This window comes from Rhinolophus sinicus, chromosome X (assembly GCF_036562045.2).
Source record: "Rhinolophus sinicus isolate RSC01 chromosome X, ASM3656204v1, whole genome shotgun sequence".
Taxonomy (NCBI): Eukaryota; Metazoa; Chordata; class Mammalia; order Chiroptera; family Rhinolophidae; genus Rhinolophus; species Rhinolophus sinicus.
Window position 1 is genome coordinate 32,924,033 of NC_133768.1, and position 24,157 is coordinate 32,948,189.

The 24,157-nt window shown below is 45.3% G+C and overlaps 1 long non-coding RNA gene across 8 annotated transcripts in view; it reads right to left on the bottom strand.

Moving 5' to 3' along the window:
* Positions 1-24,157, bottom strand: part of LOC141569749 (uncharacterized) — a 77,300-nt gene that overhangs the window by 18,558 nt on the left and 34,585 nt on the right. For 2 of the 8 annotated variants that reach the window (XR_012493542.1, XR_012493539.1), the window contains one exon: positions 10,411-11,821. The exons of 5 other annotated variants lie outside the window; for them this stretch is intronic. This is a non-coding gene — a long non-coding RNA (uncharacterized LOC141569749). Of the gene's footprint in view, positions 1-3,205; positions 4,735-10,410; positions 11,822-24,157 lie in introns of those variants that run through there. One more of the 8 variants, XR_012493543.1, reaches the window with a different exon arrangement.

Genomic DNA, 24,157 nt, shown 5'->3' on the forward strand with positions numbered 1-24,157 from the left:
CTCTGGTGGATATTTATGTGTGACACAAAGATCTTCATACTTTGTGCATACTCCCATAGGTCCCTCCATATGCCTCTTCCCCAGATGTTTGTCCCTGATCTTCTAATCTTTCTCCTTCCTGTTCCCTGACCAAACAGCCTAGCCATTTGCCACTGCCTTTGAGTTTATATATTTTATTACTTCAGACCATTCTCTTTCTGCACAAGGTAAATTATCATGTACATCATCTAGATATCCACCCATAGAGAGCATTTCTCCTCAACTCTGTCTTTCAGGGTCATCTCCGATTGAGGCTGCAGTGTGGCAGCAATCCATTTTTGGCTTGCACCAACGTACCAAGTTTACCCATCTGTGATTCAAGCTCAGCCTTTCCCCTTATTCATCATGAGGGGGTCATGAGGGGCCCCCCAAAATGTCACTATTTGAGATCAGATGAAGGAAAGATGCTGTTGCAACAGTGGTGGATGACATGGGCATCTAGGCCACCTGTTTGTATAGCTTACTTGTGCTCTCTGGTCCTACTTTTACCCAATCCAGAAGTACCATTTTCATCATACAATGGATTGCTGCTGAGCCTACCCAAACTTATGATTTGGTAGGTCTTACAGTTCCAGCTCATGATGGGCAGTTATGGTCACATGGTCACTTGATACCCCATATTTAGATGCTCCATGCAGAGAGCTGCTTTCTGAATAGCATGCATGGCCTTGCTCCAGAAGCTAGATCCAGGCAGCTACATTGTGATTCTTCTATTCACATTGGGGCTTGCTATAAACTCCATCCAGTATCTTTTTCCACTACACTTATCTCAAGTATTAGGCCATACAGCCCAAGCCACAGGGCTGCTGGCACTACAACCTGGACTTCCTGCAGAGTTCTCTCCTGGTTTGGGCCCCACTCAAAGCTGGTGGCCTTCTGTATCACCCAGTTAACGGGTATCCCCAAGTGTAGAGCATGCTACTCCAAGACCCTGAGGAGGCTTACCAAAGACGGTGCTCCTTTTTCAGTGGTAGGATGAAATGCAATAAGTTGTTTTTTTACTTAGTAGGGGATGTCCCAGCATGTCCCAGCCCACTGGGTCTCTCAAACCTTCATTGATGTGGTTGGGTCCTAATTTTCATAGGGTTTATCTCCCACTCCCTGACATGCATATGTCTTGTCAAGACCTCCAACACTTCTTGCTCATCTGGTCCGATTAACATGACGCCATCAACATGGTGCATCCATGTGATGTTTTGCAGAATGTCCAGATGGTCCAGAGGCTTTCCGATTATGAGAGGGGGTGGGAAAGTTAACATAGCCCTGGAGCAAGACCATCCATGTCTACCATTGTCCAGCCCACAAAAATGCAAGCTACTAGAGATGGAAAAGAAAAGTATTTGCCAGATCCATGGCCACATGCCATGTGCCAGAAGCAAAGATACCACATTGGGCAAAGCAGCTATAATTGAGGCTTTTGCTTGACTAAGTGATCTACTTTCATTCACCATGATCCATCCAGTTCTTTTAGAGGCCAGACTGGTGAATTAAATGGGTATGTGTTGGGGACTACCAACTCTGCATTTTTTACATCATTGAGGGAGGCCCTAATATCTGCCAACTCCCTAGGGTGTGATACTGCTTAAGATTCACTCTCTTGGCTTGGTGTGTAAGGAAGGTATTACAAAGGCTTCCGCCTAATCTTCTCTACGACGGTAGCCCTTACTCAATAGGCCAAGGAACCAGTATGGATGGGGGTTCTGCTCATCACTAAGTGTGTCCATTCCAATAGACATTCAGGGACCAGAGAAATGACCACTTGGTAGGTTCATGGACCCAATGGAATCACCACCATTTATTACCTGGCCCCCACGTGCTTCCCATTTTAATAAGGGGTCCCATGGTTTAGGATTGTGTCCCTGGTAGCCATGTCTGTACCAACAATCCTTGAAAAGTCTGCATAGTCTCATTTTTCTAAAGCTCTGTTACCCACACAAATGGCCATAGGACTCTTTGGAATAGAAATGAGCCTTTACCAACAAGAGGTGGGAGTGGATGGCTAAGTACCCCAGCTTCCTTGATCATTTGGGAGAACATTCTACTCCACATCATCTCCCAGAGAGTCCCCAGTGCCATTGTGCCCCAGTTGCCCACAGAGGTCGCCTGCTGTTTAGTTGACCCTTGACTGCCCTTCCTCCTTTCCCTGGCTCACTTCCACAGTCCATCGCCACGCTTCTTGGGACATCCTCCCAAGTGAACTACTTGTATCCACATCCTTGTCTCAGGGTCTGTGTCTTGGGGAACCCGCATTAAGACAACAGTGCAGAAATAAGGTGACCTTAGAAGCCATCCCGTCTCTTCTTGACTTTTGGGCGCTTCCAGTCTGTTTGCACAGCTATGCAGAAAAGGTTCCAGCCGCCTCCATGGTAACTCAGTGTAACATTCAACTCTCATTGCCACACCTTGGTGTTTTGTTCTCAACCCTTGGTCCCTCGTGTTGGAATTTAAAACCACTTCATCATGTTATGATTTCATTTTCTGAGAAATGGAGACTAGCTGACCACCAACTGCAGTGTGAGAACCACCTATATATTTAAGCATGGGTATTAATCTTTACTTCTCCAGGCTGAATAATCCAGGTTCTTCTGAAGAGGGCCCATCAGTCCTGCTTTCCAAGCTTTTAATCATCTTCACAGCTGTAAGCTGTCACCCCCAGCTGCTCAGTGTAGACCAGCCTGCAAGCTTCTGGCGACCACCAAATGCATGTTTTAACCCAAAGAAGTTCACAGGAGGGGAGGTGTCCCAGCTGCTGTAAATCACCCTCTCCCTTGCCTCCTTCCCAAAGCCGGAGAGAACAAGCCCTAGCTTGCTGTTGAAGACCATAAAACCTCTCTTCTTTAAAGGGCCTCTTTGTTGTGCATGTTCACTGTAGCAGGCGTGCAAGTCCACCAAGGGCCCATAAAACTTGCCCAGGCTTTGTGCAGATGACCCTACCGGCCTATGCCTTAGCAATCCCACCCTTAAGCTCACAATGAAAATGTTGCTGGGTTCACCCAGAAACAGACTGAACTCAATTTGCCTTGTGATTTGTTTGTTAGCTTTACAAATGGCTTTTGAGGCCAGACAACCCTTCCTAACCCTGACTACTTGATCAGTGGAAGCTCAGAGACTTCTCGGGAAACTGTGGGGGCTTTCGGATCTCCATGGAGATTGCAAAACAATTTACCTCAGGGGGAAAACTGTTGCTGTCCTTGAAGGGTGAGCCAGCATTCAGATGGAGCTGGGCTGTTCAGTCTCTGGTAGGCAAAGGTGGTTTACCTCTTGCCCTCACCAGCATGGTCCAGGGCCCACTCCCTGAGAAACCCTGTCATGCAGGGTCTCAGCTCCCGCTCCCTGCACAAGAACATAGGATACGATGAGGCCAAAAAGGAACAACAATGGAGCCATAGATAGGGGAGTCATACCACTATATTCTCGATGGCGGCAGGTCGAGACACAAAAGCAAACACCCGCCAGTACCCCAACAGAGGGTCTCCCTGAACCCCAGTCTCGCTAGCGGCCGGGCGAGACACAGGAAGTAGGACCCACACGATCCGCAACCTGCCATCTGTGCTTGCCAACCCCACTTGGTAGCCGCAATCCGCTATCCGCTTCTCTGCCAACCAACCAACCCCCCAGCCTAGCCCCGGCAGTTATATTAGTAGCCAATGGCTAACTGGTTACAGCTGATGGCCATCTACTACCCGAGCTAGCACCTTTCCACATGAGGCTGAGAGCCTGGAAACTGCTCTCTGGGACTCTGTCCCCACACACCCCAAGGCCTTCACCTGCTCCCTGATGATGAATCCATTCCAGCAATCCTACCAGCCTTGGTAAGTGTTATCCACACAAAGGGAATTAGCAAGAAGTTGACACTGATCTCATACATAGAGTAGTGGTTAAGAGCACAGGCTTCAGGGGTGGCCCATTAGCTGAGTGGGTTAGAGCGTGGTGCTAATAACACCAAGGGTGCTGGTTCGATCCCAGCATGGGCCACACTGTAAGTGGTGCCCTCCTAAAAAAAAACACAAACAAACAAGAGCACAGATTTTAAACAACCCAAATGTCCGTCCACAATGGAATGGATAGTCATATAATGGGATACAAAAGAATAAAGCAGAAGAGTAGATCTTAAATTCTCATCACAAGAAAAAAATTTTTGTAACTGTGTATGGTGACATGTTAGCTAGACTTAATGTAGTGATCCTTTCGCAATATATACAAATACGAAATCATTATGTTGTGCACCTGAAACTAATATAATGTTACATGTCAATTATACCTCAATAAAAAAATTAAAACACTACAAAAAGAACAAAGCATGGATACACAAAACCACATGGATTAATCACACAGACATTCTGCTAAGTGAAAGAAGCCAGACATATAAAAGTAAGTACTACACCCTTTCATTTATATGAAGCTTAAAAACAGGCAAAACTTAATCTACGGTAGTAAAAGTCACAATAGCAGTTACCTCTGGGAGGCAAAGGGAGTTGTGTTGACTGGAAAGGGACACAAGAAAGCTCTCTGGGGGTGATAGAAATGTGTTCCATACCTTGATTTCAGTATTGGTCACATAGGTATATATACAGAGAAAAAGGAATCGAGCTATCTACTTAAGATCTGTGCTCTTCCCTGCACGTAAATTATACATAGTATTGGGGGGAAAGCCCCAATTTCTGACCTGTAGAATTATGAGCAATAAGTGGCTGTTGTTTTAAGTGGCTAAATTTGTGATCTATTACAAAGCCCTAGAAAACTAATACATCTCAGTTCTAACATTGGTCCTGCCTCCAATTAACTGTGTGACCAAGGGTATGTCCCTTTACCTCTCTGAGCTTTAGCTGCCACAGTTAATGAAAACAATAACTCATTTCCTGCCTGCAGAATTAATGTGAAAATCTAATCAGTTAATGTATGTGAAAGCGCTTGGAAAGTTATAAAGTGGCTTATAAATGGAAGTTTATTATTGTCATATTAAAAATAAGCCCCCAACTTTTGACCACAGGAAATGATTTTGAATCAACCAACCCAGGGCTGATAAGCTCCGATTATGTTATAGGCCCTCAGCTGTAATGTCAGCTGGAAGTGTGTGTGTTCCACACTGGATCTGGGGAGCTCGGGGAATGAATGTCAAATACACTCCTGAACACTGCCACCTGCATACCATTTTGTCTCTGTCATGAATTTGACACAGGCAGATGCCTTCACATTTATTTACTACTTTTTTTTTTCACCTTCTGTGGGGACAGCGTCCCAGGGAGCAGTTTCCAGGCTCTCGGCCTCACGTGGAAAGGTGCTGGCTCGGGTAGTAGATGGCCATCTGCTGTGACTAGTTGGCCATCAGCTGTAACCAGTTAGCCATTAGCCACTAATATAACTGCCGTGGCTACGTGGGGGTTGGTTGGTTGGTTGGTTGGTTGGTTGGCAGAGAAGTGGACGGCAGGTTGCGGATCGTGTGGCTCCTGCTTCCTGTGTCTCCAACCCAGTCGCCAGCGAGAATATAGTGGTATGAACCCCCTATCTATGGCTCCGTGGGTGTTCCTTTTTGGCCTCGCCATATCCTGCATTCTTATGCGGGGAGCGGGAGCTGAGACCCTACATTACAACTTCCCAAAGTAAAACACATAGGAATTTTGTTTTTCACTTACTGTAAAGTTCCATGCCTTCTAGAGCCCTGCAGTTCTCCCTCCGACAGGGAAATACTGTTCGGTCCAGGAGACTCTGAGCTAGCCCCAAATCCTATGATTGCTGCCCTCTTAAAATATTATCAGTATATCTTTTTTTTCACGAGTGTAATGCAGGGACTCAGCTCCCACTCCCCGCACAAGAACGCTGTGGGGCCAAACCCCAAAAAGCAGTTTCCAGGCTCTCGGCCTCACATAGACAGGTGCTGGCTCAGGTAGTAGATGGTCATCTGCTGTGATTGGATGGCCATCAGCTATGGCTAGTTGGCCGTCAGCTGTAACCAGTGAGCCATTGGCCACTAATACAACTGCTGTGGCTACGCTAGGAGAGAGGAAAAAAATGGGGGCTAGCAAGAAGGTGGCGGCTAGGCTGGCAAGTGTGGATGGCGGTTTGCAGACAGTGTGGATCCAGCCTCCAGTGAGAGTATAGTGCCGCCAGAGAGAATATAGTGGTATGACTCCCCTACCTATGGCTCCGTGGGTGTTCCTTTTTGGCCTCACCATATCCTGCGTTATGTGGGGAGCGGGACCAGAGACCCCGCAGGCTTCCCTGCACGACAAATGGCGCAGTGAGCAGGGTCTCCCACATGACAAACGCAGGAAATGGTGAGGCCAAAAAAGAACAGCAACGCAGCCACAGGTAGGGGGTTCATACCACTATATTCTTGATGGCGGCTGGTTGAGACACAAAAGAAAACATTTGCCAGTACCCCAATGAGGGGCCTTCCTGCACCCCAGTCTCGCTGGCAGCCAGGCGAGACACAGGAAGCAGGATCAACACGATCCGCAATGTAATCCGCTTGCTAACCACACTTGCTAGCCGCAATCCGCTAGCTGCTTCTCTGCCAACCAACTAACCAACCCCCTTGCTAACTGCAATCCGCCCTTGCTAGCTCAGCCACGGCAGTTATATTAGTGGCTCAAATGGCTAACTGGTAACAGCTGATGGCCACCCAGCCACAGCAGATGGCCATCTAATAACCAAGCCAGCACCTTTCCACATGAGGCCGAAAGCCTCGAAACTGCAGTCTGGGACTCTGTCCCCACAACAAGTTAAAATAAAATCTTTGTAAAGGACTAAAATATCTTTCACTTATGACAGTCAAATTAGAGCATAATACTTATTCTATCAATCTATTCTTTTTTCCTTAAATATTTTTCATTTTTCCTCCTGCTTTTTCCACACGTGTGCCTTCACACACCCACCCACCCCCATGCTCCCAATAGTTATACTGTTCTTTTGATTGGATCATGATTTAGCGTTTGTCTTATCAAATGTTTAATGTTTTGTAAATATTTTGTACACCTGATCCATGTGGTAAATTATGGTTATTCTTTTTTTTTTTTAAGATTTTATTGGGGAAGGGGAACAGGACTTTATTGGGGAACAGTGTGTACTTCCGGTACTTTTCCAAGTCAAGTTGTTGTCCTTTCAATTGTAGTTGTGGAGGGCGCAGCTCAGCCCCAGGTCCAGTTGCCATTGTTAGTTGCTGGGGCACAGCCCACCATTCCTTGCTGGAGTCGAACTGGCAACCTTGTGGTTGAGAGCATGCGTTCCAACGAACTGAGCCATCCGGGAGCTCAGCAGCAGCTCAGCTCAAGGTGCCGTGTTCAATCTTAGTTGCAGGGGGCAGAGCCCACCATCCCTTGCGGGATTCGAGGAGTCGAAGCGGCAACCTTGTGGTTGAGAGCCCACTAGCCCATGTGGGAATCGAACCAGCAGCCTTCGGCGTCAGGAGCACGGAGTTCCAACTGCCTGAGCTACTGGGCAGGCCTGGTTATCCTTTTTTCATGCACAATCCTTCCCCTGGAGTTAATAGTCGTGTAGCTTCTGGTTTTCTTAGTTCTCTACATACTTATCAGTAACATAGCTGTAAACTTTGCCAGATATCTAAATCTACTCCAAAGACATTCAGACGTCAAGTATTAGATCAATTTCATCTTGTGGGAAATCTCTCTTCTGGAACCTCTGATTTGTCCCAATCTGAGCCGGCTGCCCTCCAGGCCCGGTACACCCATGACGTAGTACTATATCTTGAACTCTTATTCTGTGCTAGGTACTGTGATATTTGAGGATCACCTAATGAGGTACATATTTGTATTCCCAGGACACTAAGTCCAGAAGAGATTAAATAACCCAATTAAAAGATGGCTACTGAGTGGCAGAACCAGGATTTTAACCAATGATCATTTAACTCCAAAGCCCTGAGTTGGTTGATTCAAAATCATTTCTTGTGGTCAAAGTTGGGGAATTATTTTTATTTTTTAAATTTTTATTTATTTATTTATTTTAAAAATTCATTGGGGTGCCAATGGTTAGTAAAATTAAATAGGTTTCGAGTGCACAATTCTGCAATACATCATCTACATATCACATTGTGTGTTCACCACCCAGAGTTAGTTCTCCTTCCATCATCATATATTTGGGGGGGGGGGTGTTATTTTTTAAATGTCTATAATAAACTTCCACTTATAAGCTACTGTTGTGCAGGGGACCCTGCTCACTGTGCCATTTGTCATGCGGGAGACCCTGCTCGCTGCACCATTTGTTGTGCAAGGTGGCCTGCGGGGCCTCTAGTCCCGCTCCCCACATAAGAACACAGGATATGGCTAGGCCAAAAAGGAACACCCACAGAGCCATAGAGAGGGGAGTCATACCACTATAGTCTCAATGGAGGCTGGATCCACACAACCTGCAACCTGCTGTCTGCTTCTCTGCTTGCCAACCAACCGACTGAATAACCAACACAGCCGTGGCAGTTATATCAGTGGCTAATTGGCTAACTGGTTACAGCTGATGGCCAACTTGCCACAGTTGACAACCATCTACTACCCGAGTCAGCACCTTTTCACGTGAGGCCGAGAGCCTGGAAACTGCTCTCTGGAACTCTGTCCCTACAGACACTTTATAACTTTCCAAGTGCTTTCACATACATTAACTGATTAGATTTTCACATTAATTCTGCAGGCAGGAAATGAGTTATTGTTTTCATTAACTGTGGCATCTGAAGCTCAGAGAGGTAAAGGGACATACCCTTGGTCACACAGTTAATTGGAGGCAGGACCAATATTAGAACTGAGACGTATTAGTTTTCTATGGCTATGTAACAGATCGCCACAAATTTAGCAGCTTAAAACAACAGCCATTCATTGCTCATAATTCTGTAGGTCAGAAGTTGGGGCCCTGTGTGACGGGATTCTCAGCTCAGGTTCTCCCAAGGCTAAAATCAAAGTGTCGGCCAAGGCTACGATCACACCTGGAGTTCAGAGTCCCCTTTCAGGTTCTTTCAGGCTGTTGTCAGGATTCAGTTCCTTGACATTGTGGGACTGAGGTGTCCATTTTCTTGCTGGCTATTGGTTAGGGGTCACTGTTAGCTCCTTGAGACGAGACCACTTTCAGGTCCTTGCCATGTGGACCCCACCATTCAAAGCCAGGAATGGAGAATCTCCCTGACACCAAATATGTCTCAGGTGTTGGGTCCTTTTCATTAGGAGGAACCTAGTCCCTTTAAAAGACTCACCTGATTAGGTCAGGCCCACCCAGGATAATTCCCTTTTTTCAAGTCAACTATGTAATACAGCATAAGCTAATCACAGGAGCGTTATGCCACCATATTTATAAGTCCCCCTCACACTCAAGGAGAAGGGAGTCTACGAAGCGTGGGGGACCCTGGGAGCCATCTCAGAATTCTGCCTACCACAGGGAATGTGCTGGAAAGCGCATTCTCCCCACTGTAGACAAGGCTTCCTTGACCACTCATTTTGAGAGCTCCATGCCCATCCCAGGTTATAAGAAAAAGACATACCATTCTAAAAATCTGCTTAAAAGGATGCCTTTGGGCTGATGTATTATAGTGAGGCTGTTGAGATTGTAGAATAGGTCTGCTTCACCTCATTACAACAAATATTTATAATATATTCTGGGTTCCTATCTGGTGGTTGCAAATTTTGATAGCCTGATTTCTTAAAAGAATCATTCACCAGAAATAAGTCAGTCACAGAAAGACAAATACTGTATGATTCCACTCATACGAGGTATCTAGAGTCGTCAAATTAACAGAAATGGGAAGTAGAATATTGGTTGCCCCGGGGCTGGGAAGAGGGGGAATGGGAAATTACTGTTTAGTGGGTATCGAGTTTCAGTTTTGCAAGATGAAAACGTTCTGAGATCTGTTGCATAACAATGTGAATATACTTAGCACTACTGAACTGTACACTTAAAAATGGTTAAAATAGGAAACTTCATGTTATGTGTGTTGTGTTCTTTTTTACCACAGTTAAAAATAAAAATAAAATAAATAAAAAAGCAATCACCAAAACTTTTTGTGATCTGAAGTACAAAAGAGCTCTTCAAAGCAGCCTTGGGGGTTGGAAGTTACTAGAATATTGTAGTAGACATGGAGGATTTGCTCTCTTGACATCTATCCTTCTCTGTGCCTTCTTATACTATGGAGCCTAGAAAGCTAGGGTTCTGAATGCTAATTGGATGCTGTTGTGTGTGACTCGGAGGATGGGAGTGAGGCCGAGGCCATGTGCCACTGACAAGCGTGGTTTCTGCAGCAGTTTGCCAGTGCCCAAACTAGCCTCACGGGTGTCAACTAGCAGTTGCAGCAACAGCATGAGTCTTCCTGAGCCCCGGATCACAGCTAAGGCAGCACGCTCTTGGCGCTACCAGTCCCCATCAAGCCTTCTAGAGTCCTACCTTCTTGGTGAAGGTAGCAGCAGAGGAGCTGCCCTCGACAGGCCAGTAGTTCTGTGGTGTCGCTCTGGGAGTCACTCCTGGAGGGTCAGCCCTAAGCCGGATCCTCCCATCCTTACAACAATTTTGCAAATACTCAATACCCTGAACTAAATCCCTTTCTACTTACAATAGCTGGACTGATTTTTTTTTTCCTGCAACTGAACCCTGAGTGTTAATCATGCGTGATGGTCAGGCCAGTCAATGCTTTAGAATTTGATCATTTCATCATGTGACCTTTTGGTGGAACCTGCTAGAGCCCAGCCTCTTCAACTTTTTCTAGGGTAGGGCTGTGCTGGGGCCTTTTGTGTAAATGGGGACTTTGGCAATTATTCCCATCTGCCCACTTTCACCCTGCCTCCGTATGCTGGGCCTCGCACCCAACTGGACCCCTACTGCCATTGGGCAATGCTCTTTTTCTCTCCTTCCCCTATGACAGCTATTTGAAAACTGTTTCCCTCTACTTGAGCTCCCTACCTGACTATAGCAGACCCTAGGGCTGTCTACCCAAGGCACCCCCTCACCTCTTCCCTGCTAACAGAACCCAATTTTGTTTGGGTATTAGGCAAAGATCTCTTAATTTGGGGGAATATGTTCTATGATGGGTTTGTGACCCACTCCTCGCTAATAAGGGAGCCTCCTTGGAAGCTTCTGAAGAGAATTTTCTTCCTGAGAAGAGGTGGGAATGGGGAGTTTTCTCATTGCCTGACTGTCCACGACTTCCTCTCCTAAAGCAGGTACTTGATGCCTAAAGCTACAGCAGCCATCTTGACATCATGAGGTGACAAGAGAGAGAAGAAAAGGCCAATAACTAAGGATGGCAGAGCAGAGAGGCTGACAGAACCAGATTCTCCATGCAATTAATGAACCATGGACAAAACCTGGAACTGCCTGCCTCCAGACTTCTTGCTAGCTAAGCAGTAAAGGTCGTTAAAATTTAAACCACTATTGCTTGGATTTTGGGGTACTTGAAGCCAAAAGCCTTCTTAACTGACACACCTAGCCCATTCCTGGTAACTCTCAGCAGATGCCCTTGCCTTCAACTTTGCAGGGAAAATGGAGTCCACTTCCAGCCCCTCGCTTCCGACAGACACACCAGTGTTCTCCTTCTCTTGTATCACAGCCAATGGCCTCTCATCCGATCTGAGGCTAATCTCTCCCTTGCCTCCGTACACTAGCCCCGCCCCTATGCAGAGACCTCGGCAGTCATCTCCTTTCCCTCCGGAATCTTCTACTCTCCAGAGGCTCCTCCCCAACTGTGGTCTTGAGTTAACACCCAAGGCTGTGTGTACTGTACTGAGTGGGCGTGTCTCGTCCTAATCTTCGCTGCGTAGCTGCTTCTCAAGAGTCCATTCCCAGTGCACTGGGCGAGCCCCTGGAGGTGAAAAAAGCAAGAGGTTAAGGTCTTGGAACGGCTCCCTGACCAGAGTCAGGGTTTGCGCAGGACTATGTGTGGGTACTCATGCGAACGCCTGCTTTCCACTACAAGGCTTATTTTCCTTCTGCTTTTTCTCTTTATTTTTATTGAGGGCATATTTTCTTTATCTTTAAGGCTTTTATAGCTTTGTATATCTGCTCCGTTTTAGTATATTCTGTTGTTATGATTTATGCTACTTTTACTGGCTCTTTACCCTAGCACATAAACATGTTTAAGTTTGCCACAGCTTAAAAACCTGAAATAAAATAAAAAACCCTTCCTTGAACCTGCGTTCTTGTTGAGTTTTGGCCTTTTCTCTCTCTCCCTTCTCTTCACCGTGAGCTCTTTGGAAGTTGCCTGCACTCGTGGTATTTCTTCACATCCCACTCAATTCTGAACTCCACTCCAACACTAGAAGCTCAGCCCAGCTTTGCCTAGCCCAATGGGAATTTTACTGGCAGGATGTTGGGACTCTTACCTGATTGGGGAAGAAAAGGAGAAAAGGGATGCAGCTGGGCCATCAGGACCCCTGGGATTTTTTTCTCTTGGCCCCCATACTCTCTCTTCTCCCAGCTTCTCTCTTTGGAGTGATGTCATTCTTTCCACCACGTGACTCCCATCCGCTCCAGAGCCTCCTACCCAATGGTTCCCCTTAGCTCCAGTTTGAAAATCGAGGGAAGAATTCTGATTGGTCCAGCCTTGGTCAGGTTTCTTTCCATGGATCAGTCAGCCATAGCCAAAGGAGGCAAAGTCATAAGGTGGAGACAAAGCCTCAGAGAGGGGATTACAGCTCAGCTTCCTCCTACACCTGACACATCCCAGGGGAACTCAGTCACTCCCCTGGAGTAGATCAAACACTACACAGAGATGACCCACACTGTCTCCTACCCAGCTCTCTCTCTCTCTCTCTCTCTGGACTCAGCTATCCAACTGCCTCCTGGCCTTCTCTATGTGGATGTCCCACAGATGCTTCAAATCAACATGGCAGGACTGAACTCATCATCTTTTTCTAAGCCAGCTTCTCTTACATTCCTCTTCTCAGCAAATAGTATCATTGTTTGTTGTCTCCAAAGCCAGCTCTCTGGGATTCACCCAGCCTCCTACCTGTCTCCCCATTGCCACATTAGCATTTTCTTGTCCTGGTACAAACCCAACCCCCACCGCCAATCAGTCTCCTCACTCCCAGGCTCTGCCCTCCACTAACCATGTGACCTTAAATAACTCATTGAATATCTCTTGGCCTCAGTTTCCACTTCTCTAAAATGAGCTGTTAATAAAAGCACCTACTCTGTAGAGCTGCTGTGAGGGTTAAAAGATTTTGCACATGTAAAATGCTTAGAAAAGTATATGGCACATAGTAAGTACTCAATGATTGTTAGCTTTTTATTATTGTTTTTTTTGTTGTTTATCTTTACCCTTCTTAAGGCTCTCATCAATTTCCATCTTGTAATGTAGCTGCTTAGATGCCATCTTTAAATGCCCTACTGGTCAGCAAGTTTCTTGAGGGCAGTGTTGTATCTTATTCATCTATCTATCTGTTTATAATCAATGTCCTTTTATACCTACTTCCTGTCAGCCATACTTCCCCTCAGATCTAGTAGCATTGAAGTAGATAAGAGAAATTTTTTATATCCAGCTAAGGGGAAATTGAGTTAGGATATATTTAATTTGGGTTTAGTGGGATATTTTGTGAGTGTTTGTAAGATGTTGCCAGCAATCCCAGTGTAAGAACAGCTTCCAGGAACACTGTCACCACCCATGGGCTGAGTCCCCAGATGACGTAACCTGGAGATTCAGGCCCAGAGGTTGTATTCCAATGTAAAAATGTCCTATGGTACCCGGAACCAGAAGCATATGAGTAGTGGAAGAGAAACAAGATTTGAAAGTTATGGAGTCAGAAGCTACTCTGTGGAAAATTCTCCCAATCATCAGACATGAAAAATTATAAACAGGGGATTTAGTTCTTAGTCATCCCTAGACAAAGGAAATTCTCTCCTGTCAGGAATATATTCAGCAAAGCAATGTATATGATTATGAATGTACCATATATTTCCTTTTTCTTTCTCATGGAATGTATGTGGAATAGAATTTATCAGAATTCCTGGGTTGTAGGGCACAAACCTACAACAGTATAACAAACAGTGAGTAGATCTGTCTGTGAAGTCATGTGTTTTATCCACCCCAGTGAATTGGACCATATCTTAGAGTATCTGATGCCTCTTGTTCTGATGAAGTCTGGCAGTTCCAGACGAAACGGCAGGCAAAATTGCCACTGACACAGCAAAATACCCTGAAGAAACATATTTATCAATGAGTCAATTTTTATCCCATAAGAGTAATGCGATTACATAATTATGTAGCCCAATACCATGTAGTGGCAATTTAAGAAGGCGTTTGAATTGCTCTTGTATGCCCTAATTTCAGATTAACTTTATTTTTTTTTTTCGGAATTATTGATCAAACCAAAAATCGATCACCGAGTATGCAGCCAAAAGTTGTAAGATAAAAAGTACTATAGAGGTGTGTTAAGCAGTTAAAAATATATATTATGTCACCTTGTCTGGATTTTGTGACGTTTAAGTATTTATCAACTCCTTAAAATTCAGAATTTATGATTTCTCATTATAGTAACTAGTTTTGTACCTGTAATCTTATATTCTCTTACTTGACAGAGGGAAGAAAGGGCCAAGTAAAAAAGCTATGGTTCTATCATATAATAGAGCTGGGACTTGGAAATGAGAGAGGGGAAACCGTGGGGCAAATTCAATCAGCCGACTCCCACTTTGGGGATTGAGGCACAGGGATGTTTGGCAAATAGGAAAAGGGGGGGAAAGAAGACTCAGAGTATCCTGCAGTTCTGTGTTTAACCACGAGATGGAGGTAAAAGAGTGGTCCCTCCATTCAGCCAAAAACTCATTAAGAGCTAATCAAGGTAAAGCAGGTTTTTCATGTTTCCTGCCGATGCCTTCTCCCCTTTGCCAAGCCTCAGTGCACTTACTATTGTTCCATTCTTTTTGGTTAAAGTCATCACAAATCTGCATTTTTGTTTCTTAATTCAGCTGTAGCCCGCAGTTCGTCTTCTAGACAACTTTTCCTGCTTCTTATGGTTAAGGGTTATGTTCTTATTAACTATTATTACAAGAATTTTCTGACTCAGAAGTTTCAGGACTTAAAGCTATAGTCTTAGCTCAATAATTGCCTGATTATTTGCTGCTGTGCTTGGAACTTTCATTACCTGGCTTCTATTTCACGTGTGTTTCTCCATACCCCGAGTCGGCACTCTGTACGGAGCGCTGTCTGAGGCACCATCCCCCACCCCGTCTGTCTGAGAGAGATATGGTTCCATCTAGTTTTACTGGCGGCCCTGCGAAAGCTAAATTCCTCCTATGTTAACCACAGGAGAAACTTGCGTAAGAAAGACAGTGATCAAAACAGTCAGGCTTCCTGGATCCAATCATCCATTTTCCAGGCTGACACCGGACACTGTTACCCTCCGCCCCTGCAAGGTTTTGGCAGGCTTTCAGCCCTTTGGGCCAACACCTTTAGCTCAGCACTTTGCACAGAAAGCACAGACAGTGACCAGAACTGATCACCTTCTTGACCTCTTTTGAGAGCTTTGCCATCACCGAGGGCCCTTGACCTTGACATGTACTTGGCATACTGGTGGGGGCTCTTGCTGGAAAACCATGCTGACAATGCCCAAGAGCCACCATGTCGCTATCCTGAGTGCTCAGATGCATGAGCACCTGCTTCTCCAGCAATCAAGACTACAGTGTTTGTCTTTGATGAGCGTAAGCTTGTCTTATAGTGATGACGCTGCTGGCTGAGGTTGGAACGTACAGCTGTGTAACAGGCTACACAAAGCTGACTGGCCCATCCTCACAGCAGCTTTTCGCTACACCCTTAGTAAATCTCCCCTGTTCCTTGATACTCCAGGATTGACATATCCAATGTGAAAATGGGCACTTTTCTGAAGCGGGTGGAGGGAGCAGAATCAGAATCATGGCCTGTTTCCCCTGCAGTGTTTCTGGCTCCAGATCCTGGTTATTCTGTTTTGCTCTGTGGAAGAATCTCTCTCTGGTTGGGCAGAACAGGAGAACTAGTGCTGGACAAGGAATTAGGGGACCTAGATTCAGATGCCAGCTCTGTGACAGTGGCATCCCTCTTCTGGGGACACAGCCAGGAGAGCAGTTTCCAGGCTCTTGGCCTCACGTGGAAAGGTGCTGGCTCAGGTAGTAAACGGCCATCAACTGTGATTGGATGGCCACCAGCTGTGGCTAGTTGGCCGTCAGCTGTAACCAGTGAGCCATTGGCCACTAACATAACTGCTGTGGCTACGCTAGCAGCAAATGGGGGCTAGCAAGAAGATGGTGGCTGAGCTAGAAGCGGCAGAGTGTGGATTGCAGATTGCAGAGAAGAGGATTGCTAGCAAGTGAGATTGTTTGGCAGAGATACGTGGATGGCAGGTTGCGGATAGCGTGGTTCCTGCTTCCTGTGTCTCCAACCCAGCCGCCAGTGAGACTATAGTGGTATGACTCCCTTAGCTATGGCTCCATGGGTGTTCCTTTTTGGCCTCACCATGTCCTCCGTTCTTATGTGGGGAGTGGGACCAGAGACCCCGCAGGCCGCCCCGCATGACACCTCTTCCCCCCCCCCAGCTGTGGGGAGTGCCACCAGCGGACAACCCCCAGCTATCAGGCCCTCCACCCAAGGCTACTTCTTTTCCCAGAGTAGCCTACCTCCAATGACTGATTGACAAGGGGGTATTAAAGCCCGCCCTTTCGCCCTACCTTGAGACAACTCCAAAAGTAGGTCATTCTCTTTCAAACTCCCATAGAATTGGTTAAGGCTTCCCTGAGGACTACAGTGCAGCTCCACGTCTCCCTCTGCCCACTTTTGTGTTCTCTACTCCCTTCCTCAGGGGTGGATCCCAAGGGCTCTCCCTAAGAAACCTCCTGCACGCTAAGTTCCATCTCAGAGTCCTCTTTCTGGGGAACCGAGCATGAGACAGTGATGTTGGAAAGGTAAATACGCTTTCTGAACCATGTCAGGAGGCTATCCAAAGCCATGGAGCTATGTTTAACGCCACGCCCATGCTCCCTTTGTGCTCATTTTTTGCAGCTGCCCGCTACAGATCCTATCAGCTCTTGGCAACTACACTCACCAAAGAACCCGAAGTGTTGGAAGCCTGAGAACCAATCACAAAGATATGTTCACACACGGAAGTGGCTGCTCCTGAGGCAGGCTAGCAGGCAGTGCTGGGATTCTGTAGCTCTCAACCCCAATTCAAAGAGTGCTGTTATATTGGATTTTTGAGCCCACCTGCTGTTTAATTCTATGGAATAATTTCCCCACTCAGTCCCTCCATCCTGGAGACAGGCCCGGGAGGTTGTCCACTCCCATTAGAGGTTGTCCAATATTAACCTTTGCTATCTCTCTTCCTATAGGGCAAGCTTGTCCAATAGAAAGAAAATTCAAGCCACATATGTCATCTTAAATTTTCTAATAGCCATGCACACAAAGGTAAAAAGAAACAGGGAAAATTGATTGCAGTAATATACTTAACCCAATATATGCAATATATGCAAAAACCCAATATATGCAATATATGAAAAATAATATAAGAATCACTAACCAGGTGTGTGTTTTTTTTAATTTTTATTGGGGAATACTGGGGAACTGTGTGTTTTTCTAGGACTCATCAGCTCCAAGTCAAGTCGTTGTTTTCAATCTAGTGGTGGAGGGCGCAGCTCACTGGCCCATTTGGGAATCGAACCGGTGACCTTGGTGTTATGAGCACTGCGCTTGTCGTGCAGAAGACCCTGCTCGCTGTGTCATTTGTCATGTGGGAGACCCTGCTCGCTGCGCCATTTGTCATGCAGGGAGGCCTGCGGCGTCTCTGGTCCCGCTCCCCACATAAGAACGCAGGACATGGTGAGGCCAAAAAGGAACACCCACGGAGCCATAAGTAGGGGAGTCATACCACTATATTCTCGCTGGCGGCATCCTCCTCTCTGCAATCCGCTCTTGTTAGCTCAGCCACCGTCTTCTTGCTAGCCCCCCATTTTTTTCTCTTTCTGCTAGCGTAGCCACAGCAGTTATATTAGTGGCCAATGGCTCACTGGTTACAGCTGACGGCCAACTAGCCACAGCTGATGGCCATCCCGTCACAGTTGATGGCCATTTACTACCTGAGCCAGCAGCTTTCTATGTGAGGCCGAGAGCCTGGAAACTGCTTTTTGGGGTTCTGTCCCCACAGCGCTCTAACCAACTGAGCCAACCGGCCGCCCTAACCAGGTATTTTAAATTCATTTTGTTCATAATACGCCTTTGAACTCTGGCGTGTATTTGACATAACAACCTCTCAATTTGGACTCGTCACACTGGAAGCATCCAGCAGCCACGGTAGTGACCGTACTGGACAGTGCAGGCACAGATTCTACGTGAAGAGAGTTGCAGAAGAAGGCATATGAGAGTCTGGGACTCTGAAGCTGAGCACTCCTGCTTCTAGGGCTGATGAGTTTAAGCCTGAACTCAAAGGTTCTTACTGGCACTCATCTCTCATTTCTCCATAAATTAGGGGTAATGCTGTACCAGCCTCATAATGCAAGTGTGAGACTACAACAAGGTAACATCCTTAAAGCCCCGGAGATGCCTGTAGGCTTGCCAAAAACAGTGGCTTTCGTACCATTCCCCCAACCCCACCAGCAGTTAATGATATCAGCCAGATCTGAGGGCAATAATGTTTGAAAGCATTACCAAAGACATCTTTATTTTGAGTTGCATGTGTGTGCTTCGTACAAAGTCTTGACCAATTTCCTAATCCCAATCAGGAAAGGAAGCGTTTGGAGAGAGGTCTAATGCTACGTGTTTCTTTAGAATGTAAAACGTTTAATTAGGTGCCAAGGATTGAAAATCTTGATTCAGAGCCTGAAACGGCTAATAAGGTTTTATCGTTGCTATTACTTAGACTTTTTATAGAACTTTAGGCTGGCAGAGTGCTTTCAATCACTTGAGAGAATCTAACTTTGCTAACAGCAAGATGAAGAAAAAGGTTCTATTCCTCAGGAGAGACAACATATATACTAATATTTTAAGTATTTAAGAATTACAACCCTGCTGTGAGAACTACTGAAATTACCTGCTACGTGGATGCAAGAGATTCTCGTTACAGGCTCAGGACATTAACGCAGACACCAAAGTTGTTACCTTGGTGAGTATGCAGGGGTGAGCTCCTGCAACTCAGGAAATAGAGAAGTTTCTAAAACAAGCATTAGCTGGCTCTAGCTACACATATGGGGCTTTTTGTCCACACGTGATTTTTTGAACATTTTTCTAAAGGAACTCTTAAGGTTTTATGAGTGATCGTATTATAAAATCATACACAGTTCCAATACAGCTTAATTTATGACTGCTCTGGGTCACTGAAATCTCCCAGGATTCTGCTGTTGAGACCGCTGCAACTGGAGACAAATTTGCACTAACATTGTCAGTGGGCAGCATTGGCTGGAAAGCATATGAAAAATAGATTTCCCTTCCCATATGCACTAAAGTCAAATTCAGGCCCTCTCACCTTTTGGATATATCAGTTAGCTTCGGCTGCAGCAATACTGCCTAACAACCAACTCAAAGCTCAGTGGCATACAACAATAAGTACTTACACATCCGGATGGCTGGCTAGGGAACTTGGCTGATCTCAGCTGGACTCACTCATGGCTGGTTGGTGGCTGATCTAGGCTGGCCCTGGCTCCGCTCCGCTCTACATAATCTCAGGGTCCAGCAGGCTAGCCCAAGCATATTATCATGGAGATGGCAGATGCCCAAGAGAGAGCAAGCTCCAATGCACAAGCCATTTCGAGCCTCTGTGTCACGCCTACTAATGGCCTGTTGGCCAAAGCCAGTCACGTGGCTGAGCCAGTGTCCACAGCTGGGGTAGATCAACCCACACACTGGGAAGGCAATGCAAAGTCACATGGCCAAGGGCACAGATGAAAGGAGGGGTGAGAATTGTGGCCATCTGTGTGGGCTACCACAGGTGAGAATGGATTAGAATAATTTTCTGGAAAAGGAAAGACAAAAACAATAAATGTCCAATGTACACATCCACTTTGACTGAGAGAAAAGGTTTTCAACTGGCAACACCAAGCTAATGTCAGTCAACTCACTTCGTATCCTCACCTCTTGGAACAGTTCCTAGGTCAAAGGTCATGGGAAATTTTTTACTAGCTCCAATGGGCAAATTTTGACACAGTGTGAAGCAAGAATGCTTTTTAAAGCATATCCCTTTATAAACAACACATAGGTGGGTAGCCCACAGCACCCTCCTGCCTGTCTCCTTATGGTAACCTCCACTTACAGCCTGAAGCACTGTGCAGAATTCCACCTCATAAAGCAGGACAGGAGTTACAGGCCCCTGTGGCCCTGCCTTGACCAGGTTTGGGTGGTGGCCACACATGCTGAGGAGAGACTCTGCTCTCTACCATTAGGCCGAGCAACAGCTGGCCCCATGCCAGGCTAGCATTCATGCCCATCTGTCAGGGTGGCACCTGGCCCTCTTCTAGAAGCAGATGGTTTCAATTGATCTTTCCTTGCCAGTCTTTCCTGCATTAACACTCCAAACCTGCCCTGCTTCATCCTGGAACTTAGTGGAATCCTCACATGCTTTAGTTTCCTGTATCTTTTCCCTGGTTGCCAAATTCTTTTTCCTTTTTCTTTTTTAAGTTTTCAGTTTTCTGCAATAGTATGAATATAAATGGATTTGTATATACAGAGGTAAAAATCAATAGTCTGTATTTTTGAGGACAAAATATAACCTAGAAAGCACTGACAATTATTAAAAAAAATCATTTGTTTTTCCATTTCGCTGATCTTCACATACAGCTCACCTCATAAGTCCTAGACCAAACTGACTTTGGCCTTCCTGGATGTAGGACACTTGGCCTAACAAAACCTCTCAAGGTGAGACAGAAAGTATGAAGACCCACCACACCCGAAGGTTCAGGCTGACGATTTCGTGGCCCAGAGGTCAATACAGATTTTAAAGTTGTTTTTAAAGGAAAGACATGAGTTAGGGCATATCCCAAAGGCAAGACTGTACCTCGGCCCTGAGGCTCCAGCCGAGGAGGGGACAGGTGGCCCTGGTGACCTCTGGCCCAAGGACAAAAGGACATCTCCCCTTCCCCCACCCCCTATGCTGTGGTCTACTGATCTCTGCCTGTAACACAGCCCATGGAGGTTTAGCTTTGGCCAGTGGGGCTGCCCAACAGCACCCAGCAATGTACAAATCACAGTCTTGGTTGGGTGTTTCTCCTGCTATATTCTTGAGATGTCACCATTTGGGTAAATTAAAGGAGAAGGAAGATCTAGAAGCAAACACTTCAATATACATGGAACAGCTCTGGTCAATAGAAATATAGCACAAACCACAGATATAATTCAAAATTTTTCTAGTAGCCACATTTTAAAAAAAAGTAAGAAGAGGTGAAATTAATTTTAATATTTTATTTAATACAGTATCAAAATATTATTTTAACATATAATCCATGGGAACAGTTATTAATGTCACATTTTACATTCTATTTTGTGTACCAAGTCTTCGAAATCCAGTCTATGTGTTATACTTATGGCACATCTCAATTCGGAATAGCCACATTTCAAGAGCTCAATAACATGTAGCTAGTGGCCACCATATTAGACAGTGCAGGCCTAAGGTATTTCCTGAAGAGGACTCCGGAAGCAGTTAACAGGGGTTGCCTCTCAGGAAGAGATCTAAGAGACTGGGGAATAGGGATGGCAACCTTACTTTTAACCATAAACCCTTTTGTATTGTTTGAATTATGTACCAAGTATATGGATTGCATATTTAAAAAAAGAAAGAAAGACCACATATCCTGATAATTTTGGGTGATAATACACAGGTGTTGGCAAGCAAAAGGAAACAAGGCACATCCCTATGCTACTGGTGGAAGTGTATGCCCACATCACTGTTCCTGGGGCGACTGGTACTTTCTCTGGAGCACCAGAGAAACAGAACCAATACGAGAATATTTCTTTACATTTAAGAAATCTTGTCAAGATGGCAGAATAGGTAAATGTTGTGCTTATCTCCTCTCACAACCACATCAAAACTACAACTAAACTACAGAACTATCATCATTGAAAATCACCAGAAGTCTAGTTGAACCAAAGCCCTACTACAACTAAAGACATACAGAAGAAGCCACCTCAAGACTGGTAGGAGGGACGTAAACATGAACAGGCTGGTCCCACACCTGCATGTGACTGTTAACAATTAGGATGGATAGGGGGCTGGCCCAGTGGCTCAGGCGGTTAGAGCTCCATGCTCCTAACTCCGAAGGCTGCTGGTTCGATTCCCACATGGGCCAGTGGGCTCTCAACCACAAGGTTGCCAGTTCGATTCCTCGACTCCCGCAAGGGATGGTGGGCAGCACCCCCTGCAACTAAGATTGAACACGGCACCTTGAGCTGAGCTGCCACTGAGATCCCGGATGGCTCAGTTGGTTGGACCGCGGACTCTCAACCACAAGGTTGCCAGTTCGATTCCTCGACTCCCGCAAGGGATGGATAGAGGGCAGCGCCCCCTGCAAATAAAATTGAACACAGCACCAATTCAGGTGAGCAGGAAGACTGAGCCACTGAGCCCCACAACATACCTACTACATAAAGACACTCTACTAAGACCAGCAGACATAGCAGCCCTACCTAATACATAGAAACAAGTACAGAGAGACAATCAAAATGGGGAGACAAAGAAACATGCCCCAGATGAAACAACAAAACAAAGCTTCAGAAAAAGAACTAAACAAAATGGAGACAAGCAATCTACCAGATGCAGAGTTCAAAACACTGGTGATAAGGATGCTCAATGATCTCAGGGAGAACTTTAACCAAAGAGATAGGAAACGTAACAATGGAGACAGAAAACACAAAAAGAACCAGTCAGAAATAAAGAATACAATAACCAAAATGAAGAATACATTAAAGAGAATCAATAGTAGATTAGATGAAGCAGAGGATCAAATCAGTGACTTAGAAGATAAGGTAGCAGAAAATACCCAAACAGAACAGCAAAAAGAAAAAAGAATCCAAAAATGTGAGGATAGTTTACGGGGCCTCTGGGACAACATCAAGCATACCATCATCTGAATCACAGGGGTACCAGAAGGAGAAGAGAGAGAGAGAGAGCAAGGAATTGAAAACCTATTTGGAGAAATAATGATGGAAAACTTCCCTAACCTGGTGAAGGAAATAAATACACAAGCCTAGGAAGCACAGAGAGTCCCACACAAGATGAACCCAAAGAGGCCCACAACCAAGACACATCATAATTAAAATGCCAAAGTGTAAAGACAAAGAATATTAAAAACAGCAAAAGAAAAGCAGTTAGTTACTTACAAGGGTGCTCCCATAAGACTGTCAGCTGATTTCTCAACAGAAACTTTGCAGGCAAGAAGGGATTGGCACAAAATATTCAAAGTGATAAAAAGCAAGTCCTACAACCAAGATTACTCTACCCAGCAAAGTTATCATTTAGAATCAAAGGACAGATAAAGAGCTTCCCACACAAGATAAAGCTAAAGGAGTTCACCAACACCAAATCAGAATTACCAGGAATCTTAGAGAGACTTCTTTAAGACAAAAACAAAGAGAGATAAAAAAAATATGAGTAATAAAATGGCAATAGCTACATATCTATCAACAATTACTTTCAATGCAAATGGATTAAATACTCCAATCAATAGATAGGGTGGTTGAATGGATATGAAGACAGACCCTTACATATGCTCCCTACAAGAGATTCACTTCAGATCGAAAGACACACAGTCTGAAAGCAAAAGAATAGAAAAAGGTATTTCATGAAAATGGGGAAAAAAAAGCTGAGATAGCAATACTTATACGAGACAAAATGGACTTAAACACAAAGGCTATAATAAGAGACAAAGAAGGACCCAGTAACCCCACTTCTGGGAATTTATCTGAAGAAACCCAAAACGCTACTTTGAGGGGATGTATGCATCCGTACGTATGTTCATTGCAGCATTGTTTACCATAGCCAAGATGTGAAGGCAGCCTGCGTGTCCGTCAATGGATGAGTAGATAAAGAGGAGGTGGTACACATGTACAATGGAATATTGCTTGGCCATGGAAGGAAATGGGTTCTTGCCATCTGTGGGGACATGGATGGACCTGGAGGATATTGTGCTGAGTGGAGTGTCAGACAGAGAAAGACAGATTCAATGTGACCTCGCTTATATGTGGAACCTATAGAACAAA